Genomic DNA, 25,198 nt, shown 5'->3' on the forward strand with positions numbered 1-25,198 from the left:
GGAAAAAAGGCAGTGGGATGGATGCTGGAGAGGGGCAGGAAAGAGGGGTTAGATGCAGTGAAAGAGGAAAGGAGGCAAGGAAGCAGATTCTGGAAAGTGGGTGGAAGGCAGGGAAGATGGATGTAAGGGAAAGGAGGGAATATAAAGGGTGGAATTTAGCAAAGGACTAAGAAGGCAGATGCTGTGGAAAGAGGAAGGAAGCAAGAGGCAGATTTTGGAGGGGGAAAGGTAAATTTTACCAATGGACCAATTTTTAAAGAGAAATTACTCACATACGTTTACTTTTAAAATTGCCTAAGAAATATTTACATTTGGGGGTTTTTTCTGATTTTTTTTTCTTTTACCAAAACTGTGCACATTAAGGAATTTTTCAAACATCTCCATATATGCATGTATATGGATCCCTGCAGATTTGATACAGTATTTTAAAATCTGCAGGGATCCATCTGTACAGCATCTAAAATACTCATATCCATGTTCACTAAAATCCTTGTGCCCTTTACAGTACCCTGGGTAATATGCACGTATGTGGGAACTTTAGTACGCATGAGTGCACTTTCGTTTTTGCTGGGATAGGCTCATTTCAAATTGGCTTCCCTGGCAAGACAGCCCGGTTTCACCACAATGGACATGGACATGCTGGCCTCCCTGGTGGTGAGAAATGAAACCCTCCTATTTCCCATCTGGGGATCCACCAAATTACCCAGAGATCTGGCAAGACTTCCAAACAGAGTTTAATTAGGGAGCTTCCTACCACTGCAGGGTAAACACCTAATGGGAAATAGAGAAATGGGTGGAATTGACAGGGTGATAGTTAAGGTTGGGTGGTTGGGCACAATCCAAATAACATATATTGGTATGTGAAGGTACAGCAAAGAGCTACTGTAAGAGTGGGTCAGGGGGTTAGCTGAAAAAAATGGAGACATATCATTGAGGAGGCCACAGAACCAGTAACATTGCACTACTTCGCCACTGTATAGACTGAGGACCTCAAGAAGAAGGCCTGGGAGCTGCATCACAAGAATAGGGACTGGTTCGATCAGCTGCATATCAGGCAGGAGGAGGCCGAAGTTAAGTTCTCTAAGTGCCCATTAGGGGGATGTCAACATTATATATTTCTAGGGATGTGCAGAGCAAAATTTTATGTTCATATTTTTTATGTCCGAAAGGGGGTCCCACTTGCGGCCAATATGGACATAAAAAAAATCCAATGAGTTGGGTATATGTACATATGTGCAAAAAAAAAATTTAAACCCCCTCACCCTCCTTAATCCCCCCCCCAGACTTACCACAACTCCCTGGTGATCGAGCGAGGAGTGAGGACGTCATTTCTGCAATCCTTGGCGAGAAGCATGTGACGTCGGTGGCACGTCGAGTGACGCGGCGTCACGTGATTCCCGGCGAGTTCGCGCCGGACGGCTCGTTCGGCCCAAAAGAACTTTTGGCCAGCTTGGGGGGGCCTCCTGACCCCCCCAAGCTGGCCAAAAGTTCTTTTTGGGCCGAACGAGCCATCCGGCGCGAACTTGCCGGGAATCACGTGACGCCGCGTCTGAGTGACACGGCGCCACGTGATTCCCGGCTCGTTCGCGCCGGACGTCACATGCTCGTTCGCGCCGACGTCACATGCTTCTCGCCAAGGATTGCAGAAATGGCGTCCTCACTCCGCTCCATCACCAGGGAGTTGTGGTAAGTCGGGGGGGGGGGATTAAGGAGGGTGAGGGGGTTTATATTTTTATTTTGGCTCAACAATCGCGATTTCCCACATATCGAACATATCTATGTTCGATATGTGGGAAATCCGATCGTTTATGTCGAATCAATTTTTTAAGTAAAAAAAAAAAATGAGTTGCGTTTCACTAATGCGGTCAATCCGAATGCACACCCCTATATATTTCCTGATCCCATCACAGGTCCTGCCAATGCACTGCCACTCAACAATACCCTATCTCTTTTAACAGCTGGAATAATCCCTCATGTGCATTAACTTTTTCCTTCTAAAACCCCTGGATCATGGTGTGCATGTGCAACATCCTGAAGCACAACTTTTAATACACTCACATCCCACCCAACTTTTAATACACTCACAGGCCAACTATAGAAGAAAGTAGGGTGTTAGAACCTATTCTTTTTTTTTCAATATACTTTTTATTAGAACCTACTCTTTTTTTCATTAGTTTAATATTTTTATTAGGATTAATAACAGTATTTAAAACATAAATAGCAGCCAATAAAACATCAAACAAAACTAAAACATCCTGATGAAAAGGCTGAAAAATACAAGTTGACAGAAGATACAGAACAATAATAAAATCAGATAACATAAAACTGCAGCTCACACATAATCTGCGTAGAAATCTATGCTTATAGGAGTATCAAACATCTACGAGTTACCCAAAAATCACACATCGGGCCCCCACATATGTAACCAGGAAGCAGGCCTATGACATTTAAGAGCAGCCACTCCCTCATATCTATAATATAAGCATACTGTGTTCCACTAAAATTGAAAATTTAATAACGATAAGTTTTTCCAATTGGTTAGGATTTGTTTCAATGTGATAGTGAGGAAAATATCAAGTAATTTATTATGTCAAATTGAAAGATATACTAGGAGGAGATACATTTAGAATTACTATCCTGAAAGAAACAGGCATTGATAATGGTAGAAATTCCAAAATTTTATACCAAATCTTTTCCCAATATGCTTTAATTAAAGGACACTTAAAAAGCATATGAGAGAGTGCCGCTCTATCAGCCGAACATGACCAGCATCAGTGAGAATTAGAAAGGCCAGCTTTAAAAAGCTTCCATGGGGCCCATATGATTCTATGTAGGGATGTGAATCGTTTTAGGATGATTAAAATTATCGTCCGATAATTTTAATATCGTCTTAAACCGTTATGGAACACAATACAATAGAGATTCTAACGATTTATCGTTATAAATCGTTAGAATCGTGAGCCGGCACACTAAAACCCCCTAAAACCCACCCCCGACCCTTTAAATTAAATCCCCCACCCTCCCGAACCCCCCCCCCAAATGACGTAAATAACCTGCGGGTCCAGCGGCGGTCCGGAACGGCAGCGGTCCGGAACGGGCTCCTGCTACTGAATCTTGTTGTCTTCGGCCGGCGCCATTTTCCAAAATGGCGCCGAAAAATGGCGGCGGCCATAGACGAACACGATTGGACGGCAGGAGGTCCTTCCGGACCCCCGCTGGACTTTTGGCAAGTCTTGTGGGGGTCAGGAGGCCCCCCCCAAGCTGGCCAAAAGTTCCTGGAGGTCCAGCGGGGGTCAGGGAGCGATTTCCCGCCGCGAATCGTTTTCGTACGGAAAATGGTGCCGGCAGGAGATCGACTGCAGGAGGTCGTTCAGCGAGGGTTCCGGCGCCTCGCTGAACGACCTCCTGCAGTCGATCTCCTGCCGGCGCCATTTTCCGTACGAAAACGATTCGCGGCGGGAAATCGCTCCCTGACCCCCGCTGGACCTCCAGGAACTTTTGGCCAGCTTGGGGGGGGCCTCCTGACCCCCACAAGACTTGCCAAAAGTTCAGCGGGGGTCCGGAAGGACCTCCTGCCGTCCAATCGTGTTCGTCTATGGCCGCCGCCATTTTTCGGCGCCATTTTGGAAAATGGCGCCGGCCGAAGACAACAAGATTCAGTAGCAGGAGCCCGTTCCGGACCGCTGCCATTCCGGACCGCCGCTGGACCCGCAGGTTATTTAAGTCATTTGGGGGGGGTTCGGGAGGGTGGGGGATTTAATTTAAAGGGTCGGGGGTGGGTTTTAGGGGGTTTTAATGTGCCGGTTTTGCGATTTTACGTTTTTTCGATTTTTTACGATTTTTCACGATTTTTCACGATATTTTACCCCCCCAAACGGCAACAATACGATTCCCTCCCCCTCCCAGCCGAAATCGATCGTTAAGACGATCGAGGACACGATTCACATCTCTAATTCTATGTGACACAAAATACATAGATTGTGATATGGAAGATGATAGGGACACTCTGATCGTCAAATGCCAGTGCACATCCCACTGGGAAGCCAAAGAAGCAATTTGCAAATCAGATTCCCAACAACGTTCAATGTCATTCTATGAGAAAAAAGTGATCTTTCAGCTATTTGTAAAAAGCTGAGGCTAACTGACCATTTATCACAATGGTACAGAAGCAATAGAGTACCCAAGGGTCAGCAAGCATGTCAAGAGGCAGAAAACCTTTGGAGTGCAGAACATTATGCAATTGAATCCAAAGGAACCTGTGTGAGGCAGGGAGGAAGAAAGTTGAACACATATCTTCAAAGGACAGGATTTTACCATCTTATAATGCCTGAGAAATAAACCAAATCCATGATGATTGTCAAATCTTCCAATTAATAGGAAGCCCATCAACAAGTATATTGGGGTTAAACCTTAAAGAAGTAAAATTGGACCCAGACCACTCAGGGACATCCTTGGGAAGAATACTATCCAAAGTGTTCACAATTCTAGCAGTGAGTGTATAATGGGAGTAGTTCGACCTAAACATGATGTAGGTGCTTTGGGCAATAAAAGAAAGGGCAATGGACTTATTAACACTTTCTCTAATGCCAGCAAGGAAGGACAAAAGTTAGGATGCAATTGATCATTGAATGTTATATACTCTCTGTGGAAAGGGAAATACCTACAGTATGTGAATGTAATCCGCTTTGAGTATAAATAAAAAATAAAAATGTAGTATCTTTTAGCTTTTTATCACAGAAAACTAAGGGTATTTTGAAAAAATAATTAGAAAATCACAGGAAAAGTCTTTGTGATAGGGCTAGCCACTAAATCTTTCAACCTGAACTGAAATGAATCAAGATAGAACACGTCTGATCCAAACTGCAAAATTATGTTTAGAAAAAAAGATTTTAGAATTGCAATAATGAAAATTATCAAATTTGACTTAATTGGAAGGAGTACAAAAAAGAATTCTACTATGACAACTTTCAAAAAGGTGACTATGATAAAATGAGGAAAATAGGAAAAAAGTGAAAAGAGAAACTGCAAAGGTTAAGAGTTTCGCTCAGGCATGGATGTTGTTTAAAAATACCATCTTGGAAGCCCAGAACAGATATATTCCACGCCTTAGAAAAGGTGGAAAGAAGGCTAAATGACTACAAGCATGGTTGAAAGGTGAGGTGGGAGAGGCTATATTATCTAAAAGATCATCTTCCATGAAATGGAAAAGAGATCCGAATAAAGAAAACAGGAAATAGCAAATGTACTGGCAAGTCAGATGCAAAGCATTGATAAGGAAGGCAAAAAGGACATTTGAAAAGGAAGCTTGCCAGGGAGTCAGATGGACCATTGGATGTTCAAGGGTAAAAGGATCACTTAGGGATGACAAAGCTATAGCAGAGAGACTAAATGAATTATTTACTTGAGTATTCACTGAGGAAGATGTAAGAGATATACCTATCACAACAATGTCGGCTCTCAAACTACATGCATTCCAAGTACCTCAGTTTGTAAACAATACTTCAAATAATTGGTACACTTGGTATTCTTTAAGACATTTATAACATCGCTACCATGTATTTGTAGGATGTAGATAAAAATGAAAAATGAAGAATGAAAAAAAGAGTTTTTAAAAAAATGTGTGCAAAAAATACTTGAAAAAATATAAAGTAAAACGGACCAATTACCATGAGAGGGAGTCTGGAAAATGCTCTGACTCTGTGAGGAAAGGTCCTACAAATACATGGTAGCGATGTTATAAATGTCTTAAAGAATACCAAGTGTACCAATTATTTGAAGAGATATACCTATGCCAGAAATGATATTCAAAGGTGATGATTCAGAGGAACTGAAACAAATATCAGTGAAGCTGGAAGATGTATTAAGGCAAATTGACAAACTAAAGAATAGCAAATCACCTGGACCAGATGGTATATATATCCTAGAGTGCTAAGGGAACTGAGAAATTAAATTGTGGACCTGTTTTTGGAAATTTGTAAACTAGCAGTAACATCATCTATAGTACCTGAAGACTGGAAGGTTGCCAATGTAACGCCAATTTATAAAACGGGATCAAGGGGTGATCCAGGAAATTACAGAGCAGTGAGTCTGATGTCTATGCCAGGCAAAATGGTAAAAACTATCATAAAGAACAAAAGTGATGAATATATGGATAAGAATAGTTTAATGGGACAAAGCCAACATGGATTTAGTCAAGGGAAGTCTTACTTCACAAATTTGCTATTTTCTTTTTGGAGGTGTAAATAAAAATGTGAATAAAGGTAAGCCAGTTGATATAGTATATCTGAATTTCCAGAAAGCATGTGACAAAGTCCTTCATGAGAGAATTCTTAGGAAATTAGAAAGTCATGGGATAGGTGGCAATGTCCTAATGTGGATTGCCAGCTGGTTAAAGACAGAAAACAGAGAGTAGGGCTAAATGGTAAATTTTCCCAATGGAAAAAGGTGACTAGAAGAATGCCGCAGGGATCTGTTCTGGGACTGATGCTTTTTAATATATTTATAAATGAATTGGACATGGAACAACAAGTGAGATGATCAAATTTGCCAATGACACAAAATTATTCAAAGTTGTCACATCACAAAAGGATAGTGAGAGATAGCAAGAGAACATTGCAAAACTAGGAGACTGGGCATGCAATTGGCAAATGAAATTTAATGTAGACTAGTGCAAAGTGATGCACTTAAAGGTGAATTTTCATACCCGTGCGTGGGCATCCATGTGTGCAAGGTTCCCGGTGCTTGTACATGGACACATTGATTCTATAACATGCGCGCGCCGACGCGAGCATGTTATAAAATCGGCTACCCATGCACACACACACGCCCAATTTTATATCTACGTACGCATATGCACACGAGTGCCGACTCATGCGTGCAAGGGGGGAAGATTTTAGGACAAGCGTGCGGCAGCGGTCTTGGCCTATCCACAGTTCCCTACCAGTCTGCTTCAATAAAGGAGTAGATTGGGAGGGAAATTTCTAAAACCCCCTACCTACCCTGCCTGCCTTTTCCCCTATTCTCCCCGACCCCTAAAACCCCTCTACCTAATTTTTTATACATACCTGCTCTCCAGAACATTAGTAAGTTGAGCGGGCTGGCCGGCTGCCAGCATGTGCTTCACTGGGACAGTGTCTAATAGCGCAGTCCTGGCCGGCCCCTGCTTCGCCCCCGCCCCCGGGCCACCCCCCCCCCCTTTTTTTTTGTCAGCTCTTTGGTGCATACCAGGAGATACGCATGTGGCCGCGGGCCTTTAAAAATCCCCGTGGCACACGCTGCCCAGTCACGTGTGCATATCCATTTTTTACATGCGGCGGCCTTTTAAAATTTACCCATTAGGGAAGAGCAACCCAAATTATAGCTACAAAATGCAATGTTCCAAATTAGGAGTCACCACTAAGGAAAAGGATCTAGGTGCCATCATTGAAAATACATTGAAATCTTCTGCTCAGTGTGCAACAGCAGCCAAGAAAGCAAATAGAATGCTAGGGATTATTATGAAAGTAATGGAGAATAGGGGTGTGAATCATGTGATCGATCGTCTTAACGATCGATTTTGGCTGGGGGGGGGAGGGAAATCTTATCATCGTGTTTTGTTTTTTTAAAAAATCGTTAAAAATCGTAAATCGGGGGAGAGCGGGAAAACCGGCCCACCAAAAAAACCCACCCCGAACCTTTAAAACAAATCCCCCACCCTCCCGAACCCCCCCAAAATGTTTTAAATTTCCTGGGATCCAGTGGGGGGGTCCCGGCGCGATCTCCCTCTCTCTGGCCACGACTGCGGTAAGAGAAATGGCGCCGGTGGCCCTTTGCCCTTATCAAGTGACAGGGCAAAGGTAGCGCCGGCGCCATTTTGGTCGTATGACATAGTGAGGGCAAAGGTAGCGCCGGCGCCATTTTGAAGATTGGCAATACGGCCCGCGTGCAGCAGGTCGCTCCTGGACCCCCGCTGGACTTTCGGCAAGTCTTGTGGGGGTCAGGAGGCCCCCCCCCAAGCTGGCCAAAAGTCCCTGGGGGTCCAGCGGGGGTCCAGGGGCGATCTCCTGCACGCATGACGTCGGGAGCCAGGAACCAAAATGGCGCCGGCGCTACCTTTGCCCTGTCACATGATAAGGGCAAAGGGCCACCGGCGCCATTTCTCAACGCAGCTGTGACCAGAGAGCTGGAGATCGCGTCGGGACCCCCCCCCCACTGGACCCCAGGAAATTTAAAACATTTGGGGGGGGTTCGGGAGGGTGGGGGATTTTTTTTAAAGGTTCGGGGTGGGTTTTAGGGTTTTTTTGGTGTGCCGGTTTTCCCGCGCCCTATTTAACGATACAATACAAATGCCCCTGACGATAAATCGGGGGCATTTGTATTGTATCATGCACTCTAACGATTTTGGACGATTTTAAAATTATCTGACGATAATTTTAATCGTTCAAAAACGATTCACATCCCTAATGGAGAATAAAACAGAGAATATCATAATTCCTCTGTATCACTCCACGGTGGAACTTATCTTGAGTTCTGTGAACAGTCCTGGTCACCACATCTCAAGAAAGATATAGCAGAATTCGAAAAGGTACAGAGAAGAGTGACCAAGATAATAAAGGGGATGGAACAATTCTTCTATGAAGAAAGGCTAAAGAGGTTAGGACTCTTCAGCTTGGAGAAGAGATGGCTGAGTGGAGATATGATAGAGGTCAATAAAATGAGTGGAATGGAATGAGTAAATGTTAATCAGTTGTCTACTCTTATGAAAGATGCGTGCACAGCCACGCGCATGTTATAAAATCCTGGGTTGGCGCGCGCAAGGGGGTGCACACTTGTGAACTTTGCACGCACCAAGTTCAAGGGGAGCCCCAATGGCTTTCTCCATTCCCTCTGATTTCGGAGCGGGCTTGGAGAGAACTTTTTATTGGATCCCCCCCACCTTTCCCCACCTTTCCCTCCCTTCCCCTATCTAACCCACCCCCCGGCCCTACCTAAATACCCCCCCACCTTATTTAAGAACATAAGAAAATGCAATACTGGGTCAGCCCAAGGGTCCATCAAGCCCAGCATCCTGTTTCCAACAGTGGCCAATCCAGGCCATAAGAACCTGGCAAGTACCCAAAAACTAAGTCCATTACATGTTACCATTGCTAATGTCAGTGGCTATTCTCTAAGGGGCGGATTTTAAAAGCCCTGCATGCGTAAATTCTTCAGGATTTACGCACGCAGGGCTCTCGCGCGCTGGCACGCCTATTTTGCATAGGCCACCGGCACACGCAGAGCCCCGGGACACGCGTAAGTCCTGGGGCTTTGTAAAAGGGGCGGGGAGGGGGCGTGTCGGGGGCTTTCCCGAAACGACGCGGCATTTCAGGGGCGGGCCCCGGTGTTTCGGGGGCGGGCCGGGGGTGTGGCTCCGGCCCAGGGGCGTGGTCGAGGCCTCTGGACCAGCCCCCGGGTCGGGTGACGGTGCGCCAGCAGCCTGCTGGCGCGCGCAGATTTACGTCTGCTTTTAGCAGGCGTAAATCTGCCAACAAAGGTAAGGGGGGGGGTAGATAGGGCTGGGGGGGTGGGTTAGGTATGGGAAGGGAGGGGAAGGTGGGGAGAGGGCAAAGGAAATTTCCCTTCGAGGCCGCTCCGAAATCGGAGCGGCCTCAGAGGGAACAGGCAGCGCGCGCGGGGCTCGGCGCGCGCAGGTTGCACAAATGTGCACCCCCTTGCGGGCGCCGACCCCAGATTTTATAATAAACGTGCGGCTACGCGCGTATCTTATAAAATCCAGCGTACTTTTGTTTGCGCCTGGTGCGCGAACAAAAGTATGCGATCACGCAATTTTTTAAAATCTACCCCTAAGTGAACTTAATAGCAGGTAATGGACTTCTCCTCCAAGAACTTATCCAATCCTTTTTTAAACACAGCTATACTAACTGCACTGACCACATCCTCTGGTAACAAATTCCAGAGTTTAATTGTGCGTTGAGTAAAAAAGAACTTTCTCCGATTAGTTTTAAATGTGCCCCATGCTAACTTCATGGAGTGCCCCCTAGTCTTTCTACTATCCGAAAGAGTAAATAACCGATTCACATCTACCCATTCTAGACCTCTCATGATTTTAAACACCTCTATCATATCCCCCCCTCGGTCGTCTCTTCTCCAAGCTGAAAAGTCCTAACCTCTTTAGTCTTTCCTCGTAGGGAAGTTGTTCCATTCCCCTTATCATTTTGGTAGCCCTTCTCTGTACCTTATCCATCTCAATTATATCTTTTTTGAGATGCGGCGATCAGAATTGTACACAGTATTCAAGGTGCGGTCTCACCATGGAGCGATACAGAGGCATTATGACATTTTCCGTTTTATTCATCATTCCTTTTCTAATAATTCCCAACATTCTGTTTGATTTTTGGACTGCCGCAGCACACTGAACCGACGATTTCAATGTGTTATCCACTATGACACCTAGATCTCTTTCTTGGGTTGTAGCACCTAATATGGAACCCAACATTGTGTAATTATAGCATGGGTTATTTTTCCCTATATGCATCACCTTGCACTTATCCACATTAAATTTCATCTGCCATTTGGATGCCCAATTTTCCAGTCTCACAAGGTCTTCCTGCAATTTATCACAATCTGCTTGTGGTTTAACTACTCTGAACAATTTTGTGTCATCTGCAAATTTGATTATCTCACTCGTCTTATTTCTTTCCAGATCATTTATAAATATATTGAAAAGTAAGGGTCCCAATACAGATCCTTGAGGTACTCCACTCTCCACTCCCTTCCACTGAGAAAATTGTCCATTTAATCCTACTCTCTGTTTTCTGTCTTTTAGCCAGTTTGCAATCCATGAAAGGACATCGCCACCTATCCCATGACTTTTTACTTTTCCTAGAAGCCTCTCATGAGGAACTTTGTCAAACGCCTTCTGAAAATCCAAGTATACTATATCTACCGGTTCACCTTTATCCACATGTTTATTAACTCCTTCAAAAAAGTGAAGCAGATTTGTGAGGCAAGGCTTGCCCTGGGTAAAGCCATGCTGACTTTGTTCCATTAAACCATGTCTTTCTATATGTTCTGTGATTTTGATGTTTAGAACACTTTCCACTATTTTTCCTGGCACTGAAGTCAGGCTAACTGGTCTGTAGTTTCCCGGATCACCGTGATTTGATTCAGTCCATCTGACTCATTACCCATGAAAACCTTCTCCATTACGGGCACCTCCCCAACATCCTCTTCAGTAACGCCTGCCTCTGGGACTGATGCTTTTTAATATATTTAGAAATGAATTGGCTCTGGCAGGCTTAACTTGTACGCTGTGCCGAAGGACTTGGAAAAGCCCCGGGATATACGCGCGTCGAGGGGCTTGCGTGGGCAGCCGAGCCTATGCAAAATAGGATAAGCAGGATAAGCAGCTTGGAATCTATCTACCCCTTGGGATCCTGCCAGGTATTTGTGGCCTGGCTTGGCCACTGTTGGAGACAGGATACTGGGCTTGATGGACCCTTGGTCTGACTCAGTATGGCATGCCTTACGGTCTTATGTTCTTATGTATTCTAGACCTTAAGGCATGCCATACTGGGTCAGACCTGATTTATTAAGGCTTTCTTCGCTATTCTGTGTTTATGGGAATAAAGCTTAGTAAATCAGTCCCTCTGAGAGGTATAGTCAGGTAGAATATGTGAGTTTCTTGGGCATTTGAGATATTTGACTTTTGATCTTATGTCTGAAAGAGTGTTGATACTAGTCAACAATACATACCACTTTAAGCCTTATTAAATAATTACAAGCCTAAAATATATAAAAGTGAGGCAAAAAAAGCCCTTATCTAAACACAATAATATCCATTTTATGCTAGGATACCTTGGCACAAATCTGTGGCAATATTTTTGGCTTTAGAAAGTACGAAATATGCTATTTTTTGTTGGCAACCTGTTAAGTTGCCTTAATAAATAATTCAATTTCCCTTTCTTTTACCTGAAGAAATCTACTATTACATTTTGCAGTGAATCCAATGACAATTGACCCAGACTTAAAATAAACTATGCAATATTGAATATAACTGGGAAACAATGGTATATACATTAGTTCTTCATATGGAGAATGAACATTTTTGTAGAAGACAGAAAGATGGAACTGGTGTTTAATGTGTACATTCCCAGCCTGGTACAAAAAGCTTCCAGTAATAAAATCATGGTCTCAGTAGCCTGCTAAAATCTCAGGCTTTAATAACATGGTTGCAAATACTACAAAAGACATTTTCAAATCATTTACATAGATAAATAATGTGTTACCTAGTTCTAGAGACTGGCAGCTAAGAGTTAAAGCTTTATCCACTTGTTTTATGACCTTAAGATCATCAGATATAATCACCCCCAGATCCCACCCTTCTTTTGCACTTAGAAGAATTTCACCTCCAGTACTAATCTCTCTCTTGGGTTTTTGCATCCTAAATGCATTTCTGAATATTGTCATTTCTAATGTCAGATTTATGTCAATTTATTCTTTTCCTTAGGGATTGACCTATTTGTCAATGGACGTAAATCTGACATTAGAAATGGCAACATTCAGAAGCGAGTAGAAAAATATTTCAACCTTCCAAAACATTCTGGGGCAGATTTTTAATCCTGCGCGCACAAATGTACACCCGATTTTATAACATGAGCGCGCTGCCGTGCACATGTTATAAAATCCGGGGTCGGCGCGCGCAAGGGGGTGCACACTTGTGTACCTTGCGTGCGTTGAGCCCTAGGGGAGCCCCGATGGCTTTCCCCATTCCCTCCAAGGCCGCTCCCCCCACCTTCCCCTATCTAACCCACCCCTCAGCCCTACCTAAATCCCCCCCCCGTACCTTATTTTATTTTTTATGCCTGCCTCTTGCAGGCATATCTTGCGCGCGCGCCAGCTGGCTGCCAGCGCGCCATCCCTCAGCACAGCCGCTGTGCCGGAGGACTCGGGTCCACCCCCGAACCGCCCCTGGACTGCCGCCCGGCTCCCTTCCTGCCCCTTTTTCAAAGCCCTCCCGGGGCTTGTACACACCGCTGAGCCTGTGCAAAATAGGCTCGGCATGCGCAGGGGTAGGTTTTTGGGGTTACGCGTGTATATTATGTGCATAACCCTTTGAAAATCTACCCATCTCTGTATGACCTTAAGTTTGCCATACTCCCAAAAATGAACTTTAAAGAAACACTACAGCATAAAACTGCTGAAGAGGAGTTCATAGAAAAATTAAACCCCATCACCCTTGGTCTGAACAGAGACAATGTTCTTCATGGCACACTACTCAAAGCATTCTGTCTTTTCACCTTTAGCTCTATTGAAGAGTATTCTGCAATATAATTCTATTAACACTCTGTTTCCACATCCTCCCTGACTAATTCAATGCCTTCCTTTTCTCTGTATCTCCCCTCTGATTGCCATATATTTTACCCACCTCTGCACTGCACTTCAAGTGGCCTCTTTCCTTGAAAGCTCATGCCTCAATAAATGGGTTAGTATATAAGCTTTCACTTGCTTCTTGTCATTAGTGTCTATTTCTCTTCATTTTGTTGGAACCAAGAAAGAAAAAAATGCCATTTTGATATTTTTTTTTAGTTTTGTGTTGCCACGCATTATGTTAGTGAGCACTAACTGATCTTAGCGCCCACTAACTTGGATTTAGTGAGCACTAAGTCCAATTAGTGTGCACTCACAGAATTTAGGCCTAGATTTATCATTTTGCTATAATGTTTGCAAAAATAGCACCTGAGATAAATTACCATGCCCCCCTTTTTTTTTTCCAGGCACAACATCACATAGATATTTTAGCCCAATGTGTGTTAAATTTAGCACACCTGGCTGACAGGAGAGAGAGAGAGAGCGACTCTTTATGGCTCTCCTTTAAGTGAACTATTTATACCACTGTAAGAAGGGCAACTAGAAACTTGTGGTGAGATTTTGGTGGTGTGCTAGGTTTTATGGGGCAGTTTTACATGCACAGTCAGAGGTATGAATAGTGCAGTTACCATCAGTGAAGATTTTATGTGATCCGGAGTGATGAAAGATTATAAAAGGATGAGATTTGTACAATGTACTCTTAACCTAGCTTGATAGTGCTGTTCATACCTCTGGGCATGTAAAATTGCCCCCAAAATCTAGCCCACCACCAAAACCTCAGAAAGCCCCCTCTTCAGTGGTATAAAGTTGAATAATATATGTGCCTCCCCAGTGGAGCTCTCTCTCTCCCTGCCCAAAACAGGATTTGTGATAAATATCGCAAATCCTGGTTTGGCTGTAACACATAGCTTTCGCAGGCATAATGCAGGGAAAAAAGACTTAGGGCCTCATTTTCCAATATCACAGTGGTAACGCAATGTTTTCGCCATTTGCAGAACTGGAGTCGCAAATCACAAAAACATCATGCACCACCAGGAGTATCACAGTCCAGAGAGAGAGAGAGAGAGAGAGAGAGAGAGAGAGAGAGAGAGAGAGAGAGAGAGAGAGAGAGAGAGAGAGAGAGAGAGAGAGAGAACCTTCCTGTAGTACCTATGCCCTAGACAGGTATTTGTATCCCTATGGGAGGGCCACCTAGTAACTCGAGGTGGGGATTAGGTATGAGCGTAGGGGGTTGGGGGCCACTTTCACATTCAACATGAGACCTACGGAAAGAACAGTGGTCTCTAGTGAAGATTTGCTGGCCGTCGGAGTGAGGACACTCACTCCAAGAAAAGATTTGGGCAACGTTCTCTCAACCTAGCTTGATGGACACTCTACCTGGGCAACAAGAAGCTAGGTTGAGAGAACGTTGCCCAAATCTCTTCTTGGAGTGAGTGTCCTCACTCCGACGGCCAGCAAATCTTCACTAGAGACCACTGTTCTTTCCGTAGGTCTCATGTTGAATGTGAAAGTGGCCCCCAACCCCCTACGCTCATACCTAATCCCCACCTCGAGTTACTAGGTGGCCCGCCCATAGGGATACAAATACCTGTCTAGGGCATAGGTACTATAGGAAGGCTCGCTCGCTCGCGCTCTCTCTCTCTCAGCCTGCAGGATACTGAAACAGGCTGTCTGGGAATATCATGAACTGCAATAACCCTTTACCAGCCTGTAGCACACAACGTATCACAAATGAAAGGGTTGTAGCTATTGGCCGCATTAGGAGCCGCACTACCACTGTGGCCGTTTCGCCGCACACGATAACTTTACATAAACTCCACCCCCTGAATACTAAATTAAGAATTTGCATTCGCAAATTGCGTTAACGGCTGTTAGCACGATTTGCAAATTTATCTCCTGCGGTAACTCCTTAGAAAATGCCCCCCTTAGTTATTTCCAGCATTAAATTCCATAATAGTGTGCATTACATTATCGCACACAATGTTAAGCACCCCGCATTTTCATTTACTCCACCCAAACTCCTCCCACTTGACTAAAGTTTTCAAATTTGCATACGGATCTCATGATGCGTTATTTATTAGCGATGTGCATTGTTCTTTAGGTTCATTTCAGGCTTCGTTTTTGGGGAACCACAGGAAACGTTAGTTTTCTCGCTATTCGGGTTTTTTTTTTTCCGTGGGCCCCCGATTTTTGTTTTAAAGTTAGTGCGCACTAACGGGGTTAGTGTGTATTAACCTGAAATATGAATTTTTCGGAAAAATTCTTTTCTGCTTTGCTGCCTCTGAACCATGCCGAATTAGACAATTTCATTTAAATTCTCTAATTCGGCAAAAATGAATCTATATCTCTATTATTTATCACATGCGTTATGTCATTATTGTGGGCTTTAGGGACCCTAAAGCAATTTGAAAAATGACCCACTTAGTGTGCACTAACCATGAAATTAGGGAAAAACAAAAAAACCCTCAAAGAACCATTTTAAAAATGAAATCAAGCAAAAAATGAAGCTACCCAAAAAAAGACAACAACACTGCACACTCCTACTTATTACTACTGATGTGGTCCAATAAACACTTATAGGTTCATTTATCAAAATGCTATAAGGTGTTTTCACATGCGATAAAGTATTTTTGCCTGCGTTAAGCACCTTTAACGGATGTGAAATCCCCTTAACGCATGCAAAAACGCCTTTAACGCATGCGATAGCACCATAACGTATAGTGTGATGCAAATCCAAAAAAGAGGAGGAGTTAGGAGCGGGAGTGGGCTGGGTTTACCGTTTTGCGAAGCTCTATCACACGGCTTTAATGCCGATTTTATCTACACCTTTTTCAGTAGCGTTAAGCCGTGCAATAGGTTGCGTTACGGATTTATCGCTTGATGGACTCTCTACCTGGGTAACATCAAACTAGGTTGAGAGAACATTGCACAAATATCATCTTTGAGTGAGTTTCCTCACTCTGAGGGTCATCAAATCTTCACAAGAGAGCTGTTCGTATGTCTCACTTTGAATTTCAAAGTGGCCCCTAACCCCTTCACTAATACCTAAACCTCACTTCGAGTTACTAGGTGGGCCTCTCTCTCTCTCTCTCATAGTAAACATGGTCTCCCCAGTGGTTGTATGTATGTAGGAAATATCACAATTCTGGCACTTATCTCAAACTCCAAAAAAGTTAACTTAGCACAAACTTCCTATTACCATAAAACACACCCCTTTTTCTATCGCATGCGATATTTAGTGCATTTTGATAAATCCAGGCCTTAGAGTCAGCAGCTGTGGAGAAAAATTATTTTTCATTAAATGCTACAAATAATATAATAAAGTATACATTATAGAGAGAGAGTGAGAGAGTGCCACACAGGATACCAGTATGGAGCTCTCTCATAATTTTACTGATAGCAAGATATTATAAAGGGTTTACACTTCTTCACATCTCCAGCTCATACACCAATAACTGGGTTACACAATTGTCAAAATATTTCTATGACTGGCTATTTAATTTAACAATTAAAAGTTGCTGTATGTTGATTCGTTCTCACTCTGTATGCAAATGCTATCTATGGGCCTGCAGGTAAGCTGATGTGTCAGGATGGCCTTTGTATGTTCTAAACATAATTCTGTAACACTGTGGCCTGGTAACTTTTTAGCTTATGCAGCATTTCTGTGTGGCATTTTCCCTTCTGCTCAAAAATAACAACAAAAGGCTAGTGAAAGATGATATCCCAAAAATACAAAATTCTTTCACTGAAATAATATTATTCAAAACTCCTTCAAATCCAAAATAATGCAGCAGATGGAACATTTATTACATTTGGAATATCCTCCCACAGATGTATTGCCAATAGGAATAGACGTTTCTTGTAAATTAGGTAAAAGAGCTGGGCATAGAATGGTGGAGGCTTTTGACCGATGATTAGAAAAATACTGTCATATCAAAGTCAGCTGAAAGAGTATGCCAGGTCTCAGATGTCTTTTCTTTCTCCATATCTTCATGCTATGAATCCAAGATCTTCTCTTTAATAATATTATTTCAGTGAAAGAATTTTGTATTTTTGTGATCTTCCCTTCTGCGACTTCTGCCTAGGAAAAGTAAAGCACAGAACTGAAGCATAAATGCTATAGAATATTTACTGTATGCGTATAAAGCTATTTATGATCAAAAATAAAAAAAAAACTTAGGAGAACAAGAATAATGACTTCTTGTGTGACAAGTCTAAAAGTATTTCACTGCCTCTTTTATTTCCCTTCACGAGTTATGACTGTAAAAGGACCCTAAGCACTCACATCAATCCCCCCCCTTTTCATCATTTCGTAAGATGACATACCTTAACAAACTCCAACCACCTTTTGTGAATTTGGTTGGTCCCAGGCATGCCTAGCCTATGGAGCTATAGATAGACTCGGGCATTTACTTGTCACAGGAAAAGAGACAGCAGGGTATTGATTTTAAGGCCATTCATTTTCTTATGGCCTTGAAGCCTATCAATGATGCAGCAATTCACTTTCAGGGGGAAGTGGGAGGGCAGAACCAATCAGATACCTGCAGAGGAATATCCAGATGGGGTAGTGGCTGCAGGATCAATAAAGTTACAGGTGGATTTATGGCAGAGATTAAATGCACACACACTGCAGTCAGGTATAGACAAACCAAAAATTAAAAAATAAAAATAAAAATAGAACAAATAAATGAAGTAAAAATTTTGAATGAGTTAGAATTTCTAACATTTGATAATTTAAAAAATTCCATTCCATATACATCTATCTATCTGATAAAAGAGGTCTCAAAGAATGAAGCTCTTTCTATGTGTCTTCTAGATTTATAATTAAATGAAATACCAAGTGATCTTAATATTCTTAGGAGAAACATTTTTCTTTGTTAGTATAGTACTATCATTTCTATATGTTTTTATTTTTGGTTCCCTTCGTGCCTCACAGATTTCCAGTGTGAGGGAAGAAGGCTTCATGAGCAAGTTGATGGATGCAGTTTGTTGATACTGGCGTTTCTGTTTCCGTGTAAACCCACTAGGTGTGCAGCTTAAGTTTTGAGATCATGGATAAGAAGAGGAATTGAAGTTATAGGATGCATTAAGGCTACATTGATTCATTTAAACATTGGTATTTTAAGAAGTGACATACACACAGCTTTGCAGGATTGGAATTCCCCCTGAGGAAGCCGATAGGCAAAATGAGGGTCCTTGTAAGGGATATATGCAACAGGAAGGTAAGCATTGCGCTGAGCTAAAACATTCTTTGGAAATTTGTATAAAGGGATATATATTGTAAGGAGGAAAGCAGTGTGTTGGATTGCAATATAATTTATATAAAAATAGTTTTTGTCTATTATAATGTTTATAGGATGTGTGTAATATGAAATCTTTTTAATAATTTTATTAGTATTAGGTGATAGTGAAATGTTTGACAATGTATACAACAACTAAGATATCTTCACTCAACAAAATAAATACCATCAATATGACCAGTCATATTAGGTACTTCTGGCAAAAAGTAAAAGCCTTCGTTTGCTTTATAATTAATCATTGGCCAGAGTTCATTTTTTTATCTTTTTGTGGTTATGCAAAATACAATACTTATCTCCATAGTTCAAACGTGAAGCAGAAAAAGCCCAACATGGCGCCGTGTTTCGGAAACCTGCAGCAAGGGGTAGAGTTTCTTTTGATAGCGTCACAGTGCATCATTTCATGTGAAGCGAATATGACTGAAAAATCATAGGAAAAAATTGATTAGATATAAGTACCCAGACTACATACTGAATTATACATTTAAAATAAAGCACAGATGAATGATAATACAATGTAATACAGTACAATGAGAGGTAACATAGCCTTACTGCAAAATGCCAAAGTTTGGCACGTAAGAATTACCAGAATTGAGCATGAGGTAACCTCTGGAAATCCTTTATATACTGCTCTAAATTAGGGTACCAATTGTAAATAAATTCAACTTAATTAAATCAAAGTATACCAGTCAATTTCTAGGTTAAGACCATAGGGAGTAACTGAATTCATGGAGATTAAGCTGAGAAATACAATTCTTTCTTCTGGTGGTTTCTCCAATGTGTTCAAGAATTTCCTACCTCAAATCCGCAAATAGATGATTCTGCTCTTTACAGTGTGCCACAATGAGAGCCTGCATCTTCCGAATGGTAATGCAACTTTGGTGCTCAGTAAGACGGGTCCTAATACAAGCTTAGTACATCCAACATAGCTCTTTTGACATGGGCACAATAAAAAAATCAACCACAAATGAAGAAAGGTAATTTGTAGCTCCAAAAAAATGAATAATTCTTCCTGAGGTAGGATGAACGCAATGGGTTCCAGGAATGTTGAGAGCAAAAAGCTGCAGTGGCCACATACATTATGGCCACCGGTAGTATTTGACCAGAGGGACTGGTGGGAGGAAGCTCTGAATAAACCATAAAATCCCGAATGCTCCTGCTTCTCTTAAAAGCTATGGACCAGATTTTATAACATGCGCACGGGCGTAGATTTGTTCATGCAACCCAGCGCAAACAAATATATGCCCGATTTTATAACATGCGCACGCTGCCGCGCGCATGTTATAAAATCCAGGGTCGGCGCGTGCAGGGGGGGGTGCACAATTGTGCAACCTGCGCGCCCCGAGCCGAGCAGCCTGCCTCCGTTCCCTCCAAGGCTGCTCCGAAATCAGAGCAGCCTCGGAGGGAACTTTCCTTCTTCCCCCCCGCACCTTCCCCTCTCTTCCCCTATCTAACCTGCCCCCGAGCCCTAACTAAAACCCTCCCTGACCTTTATTGAAGAAGTTACGCCTGCCTCTGGGCAGGCGTAACCTGCGCGTGCCAGCTCTCCATCTCCCGGCCCGGTGGCTGTTCCGGAGGCCTCAGTCCCGCCCCTGGAACGCCCCCGGGCCGGCGCCCCACCTTTGGCTCCACCCCCTAAACACCCATTTTTTTCAAGCCCCTGGTCTTACGCGTGTCCCGGGGTTTGTGTGTGCCACTGAGCCTATGCAAGATAGGCTTGGCGTGCACAGGGGGAGGCAGGGGTAGGTTTTCGGGGGTTGCGCACGTATCTTACATGTGCAACCCTTTGAAAATCTACCCCTATTAGTGGTCATTCCAGGAAGATGGTGTATAGAGATAGCACATGCAATACTTATGAATAATGGACATGACGGTGGGTGCAAAATGAGAACACTGTAATGCACATACTAGGGGTGTTGCTTTAGTTGATTGTTTATCTAAAAGAAGCCAGGTTCATTCGGCATAGCAGTCTCTCTTAAATGTTTTCTTGATTATTTTAAAAGGGTAGCCTCGAGCCAATAAATGAGCGCTGAGTTCCTGAGCCACTGGTCCTAGGAGCACAAGATGGCGCCGATGGCCATGTGACAGGGGCTGACCAATGGCACCGGTAGCCCCTGCGACATAGTAGGTCAAAGGCTATCGGCGCCATTTTGAAACTGGCAGCCAAGGGTGTGAGTGCAGGGGATGGCTCCCCACCCCCCGCTGAACCACCAGGGAGTTTTGGTAAGTCTTGGGGGGGGTCAGGAGGGTGTGGGGGGGTGATTTGTTTAAATTGGCTCATTTAGGCGGCCGAGTAATTCGGCGTTCGTTGTATTGGTGGGGAATTGCGATACGTTTTGCTTCCCAATGAATACAACGAATAGGGCCCTATACGTTGCGGATTCCCGATTTGTAGGGAATGAATGCACACCCCTAATGGGAGGGCCAGCTAATAGCTCGAGATGAGGTGTTGGAGGTGGTTTATTGGACTACTGGAGTTTCCCCCATTTATAATTAGAGAGGTCAAGACTTTTTCAAGACAATTAATCATATAATCTGACCTCTACAATGAGAGCCCATTCATTCACGCTGAAAAGCAGCATCAAATATACAAGTATACTATCTCACATCACTTACTGGCAAGCCCTCCACAACACACTCACAAGCACCATCAAGTATGCATAAACACTCAGGCACATACAGGACATGCTTTCAACCAAGCAATCTTACACTATTCCTAGGTTCCAAATCGATATCCCCATAAAGTTTAGTTAAGCAAAATCCTTATCCTGATATCTAAATTCTTTTCTTGCTAGTTCTGTTATTATTAATTAGCTATCATGACAGACTTTCCTGCTTACTGGTCCCAGAAGCATGTTGTCTCCTACTATGGACACCTCAACACAGTGGAACCATAATCGTGTTCACTCCAGTAGGAAATTTCCCTAACTTTCTAATTTAATTTAATGACAAACTTAACCTATAAATCTTTATATATTATCCTAATGAAGTTTTCTCCAGCTGCTAGTTAGCAAGACAAAAGCCCAGATAAAATGGGTTTCCTTACTTGGAGGGGAGAAAAGAAAAAGCCAGTCAGCAGCAGAGGGAGAAAGAAGGCAAGGAAAAAACCATTGTGTCTCCTATTCCCTTAAACAGGGCAGCTAAACAGTCAACTCTTACTCACCTCTCCAGGCCCCTTCATGGTCGCCAACTGATGTGATTCAATAAATGCTTAAAACCAGCAGCTGAGGTGAAAAATCTTTTTTTTATTAAATGTTACAAATAATATAATAAAGTATACTTTATGGAGAGAGAGAAAGAGAGAGTTACAGAGTGATATGCAAGACACCAGTATGGACTTTTCTATCAGATGATTTTACTGATAACAAGACATTATAAAGGGTTTACATTTTTTCACGTTTCAACCCATAAACCAATAACTGGTTTACACAATTGTGAAAATATTTCTATAACTGGCTATTTAATTTAAACAATTAATAAAAGTTGCTGTATGTTGTTTCGATGCAAATGCTATCTATAGGCCTACAGCTAAGCTGAAGTGTCAGGATGGCCTTGGTATGTTCTAAACATAACTCTGTAATACTATAGCCTAGTAACTTTTTAGCTTATGCATCATCCTTTCTGTGTCATCTATCTGTCTAGCAAAAGCAAAGCACAAAACTGAAGCATAAATGTTATAGAATACTTATGAGTAATTATAAAGCTACTTGTGATCAAAAATAAAAAACAGGAGAACAAGAATAATGCCTGTTTGTGTGACATGTCAAAAAATATTTCACTGGCACTTCACTGCTTTCCATTGCAAATTATGACTGTAATAGGTCCCTATGCACACACATCACTACCACACATCATAACCACTCAAATCCTGGCTCATGATCTCGCTAGACAACCCACAGACATCTGCAGATGTTTGCTACAACAGGGTACATTGGCAGACTAGGGCAGTTATTGAGAGAACCTCCAGCCTACTCAAAATGCATTTCCACTGCCTGGAGAGTTCTGGGGGCTGCCTTCTCTACTAGGGATGTGAATCATTTTTGAACGATTAAAATTATCGTCAGATAATTTTAAAATCGTCCAAAATCGTTAGATACGCGATACAATACAAATGCCCCCGATTTATCGTCAGGGGCATTTGTATTGTATCATTAAATAGGGCGCGGGAAAACCAACACACCAAAAAAACCCTAAAACCCACCCGAACCTTTAAAACAAATCCCCCACCCTCCCGAACCCCCCCCCCAAAATGTTTTAAATTACCTGGGGTCCAGTGGGGGGGTCCCGATGCGATCTCCTCCCGCTCTCTGGCCACCGCTGCATTGAGAAATGGCGCCGGTGGCTCTTTGCCCTTATCATGTGACAGGGCAAAGGTAGCGCCGGCGCCATTTTGTTTCCTGGCTCCCGACGTCACGCGTGCGGGAGATCGCCCCCGGACCCCCGCTGAACCCCCAGGGACTTTTGGCCAGCTTGGGGGGGGGGCCTCCTGACCCCCACAAGACTTGCCAAAAGTCCAGCGGGGGTCCGGGAGCGACCTCCTGCACACGGCCCGTATTGCCAATCTTCAAAATGGCGCCGGCGCTACATTTGCCCTCACTATGTCATACGGGCGACCCGTCCATATTGGACGGCCGGCGCCATCTTTAAAAATGGCGTGGGCCATCCAGTGCTCCTACCATGTGACAGGGGCCAGCCAATGGCACGGATACCCTGTCACATGGTAAGGGCAAAGGGCCATCGGCGCCATTTTGATTAGTGGCAACCGACGGCCCCGAGAGCGGGAGATCACTCGCGGGACTTCCACTGGACCACCAGGTACTTTTTAAAAGTTTTGGGGGGGTTTGGGAGGGTGGGGGAAGCTAAGGGAACAGTTTTAACGGGTCGGGGTGGGTTTAGGGATTGTTTTGGTGTGCCGTTTTTCCCGCCCTTCCCCAAAAGGATAAGAGATCCCCAGGAACAAAATCCTGGGGTTCTCTTATCAGGAGCCCCCGATTTCTGACGATTTTGAAAATATCGTCCAATATTTTCAATCGTCCGAAGCCCGATTCACATCCCTAGCAAGTAGTGGTTGCAGAAACGGAGGTTCAATTACTATGGGCAGAGGCAGAGGAATAGATGGAGCAGCCCAGGAGGCAGGTGGCACTATGGCCTAAAGGCATCATCCAGAGTGATGGTTCTTCCATGGCTGGTGAGAGCTGTATCCATGGAGGCCACTTGCAAATGCCCTTTTACAAAAGAAGTGATCCATTTCAAAACCAACCCCCTTAATCCAACTTTTTACAGCGAGTTAACAATATGTGATCCATAAGATCATATGAACTAGACAAATCAAGTGACTCAACCAACAGCATCTGATTGATATCAATTTGAGGTAATATCTCATTAAGCTCAGTATAATGCTCTCAGTGCTATTCCTCTGTCTAAGACCTGCTTTGGCTACATCCAGCTTTTCCTTTAAAACTGGGGTACTGCTCTTTTTAATTCTCCAGGCACTATTCATAGAAACATAGAAACATAGAAATGACGGCAGAAGAAGACCAAACTGCCCATCCAGTCTGCCCAGCAAGTTTTGCACTTTTTTGTTTCTCGTACTTATCTGTTACTCTTGGCTCTAGTAACCTTTTGGTTCTATTTCCCTTCCACCCCCACCATTAATGCAAAGAGCAGTGTTGGAACTGCATCTAAGTGAAAATATCTAGCTTAATTAGTTAGTAGTAACCGCCGCAAAAAGCAAGCTACACCCATGCTTATTTGTTTACCTAGACTATTACCCAGACTATTCCCCATGTAAGGAGGAATTAACTGTCCTAGAACTAGTTCTAGAACAGTCTCCTAACAGACTGTTCCCCATGTAAGGAGGAATAGTCTATTCCTCCTTACATGGGGAATAGTCTGTTCTCTATTCCTCCTTACATGGGGAACAGACTATTCCCCATGTAAGGAGGAATAGTCTCCTAACAGACTATTCCCCATGTAAGGAGGAATTAACTGTCCTAGAACTAGTTCTAGAACAGTCTCCTAACAGACTGTTCCCCATGTAAGGAGGAATAGTCTATTCCTCCTTACATGGGGAATAGTCTGTTCTCTATTCCTCCTTTCATGGGGAACAGACTATTCCCCATGTAAGGAGGAATAGTCTCCTAACAGACTATTCCCCATGTAAGGAGGAATTAACAGTTTGATGTAACCTATTCCATTCTATATTCCATGTACTGTTCTATGTAACAAGTTGTTCTACTGTAAACTGAGGTGAAGGCTAATTGCTAAACCTCGGTATATAAAAGCTCTGAAATAAATAAATAAACTGACCTCCATAAGCCAATCAACACTTCATATAGAAAAGCTGTAATTAAATATGAAGGGTAAGGGTCCAAAGAAACTAGTTTTCTTAATTATATTCAAACGTGACTTTAAGTAGACATCATCCTACAATCCCCATTTACCCAAAAATCAATCATCCCTTCCTTTTACAACTACACAACTATCTATACTCTGAATTCCCTCACACCCCTCCACACATAACTTTCTCTGCAAAAAAGGCAGATAAACTCTCA

This window comes from Rhinatrema bivittatum, chromosome 9 (assembly GCF_901001135.1).
Source record: "Rhinatrema bivittatum chromosome 9, aRhiBiv1.1, whole genome shotgun sequence".
Taxonomy (NCBI): Eukaryota; Metazoa; Chordata; class Amphibia; order Gymnophiona; family Rhinatrematidae; genus Rhinatrema; species Rhinatrema bivittatum.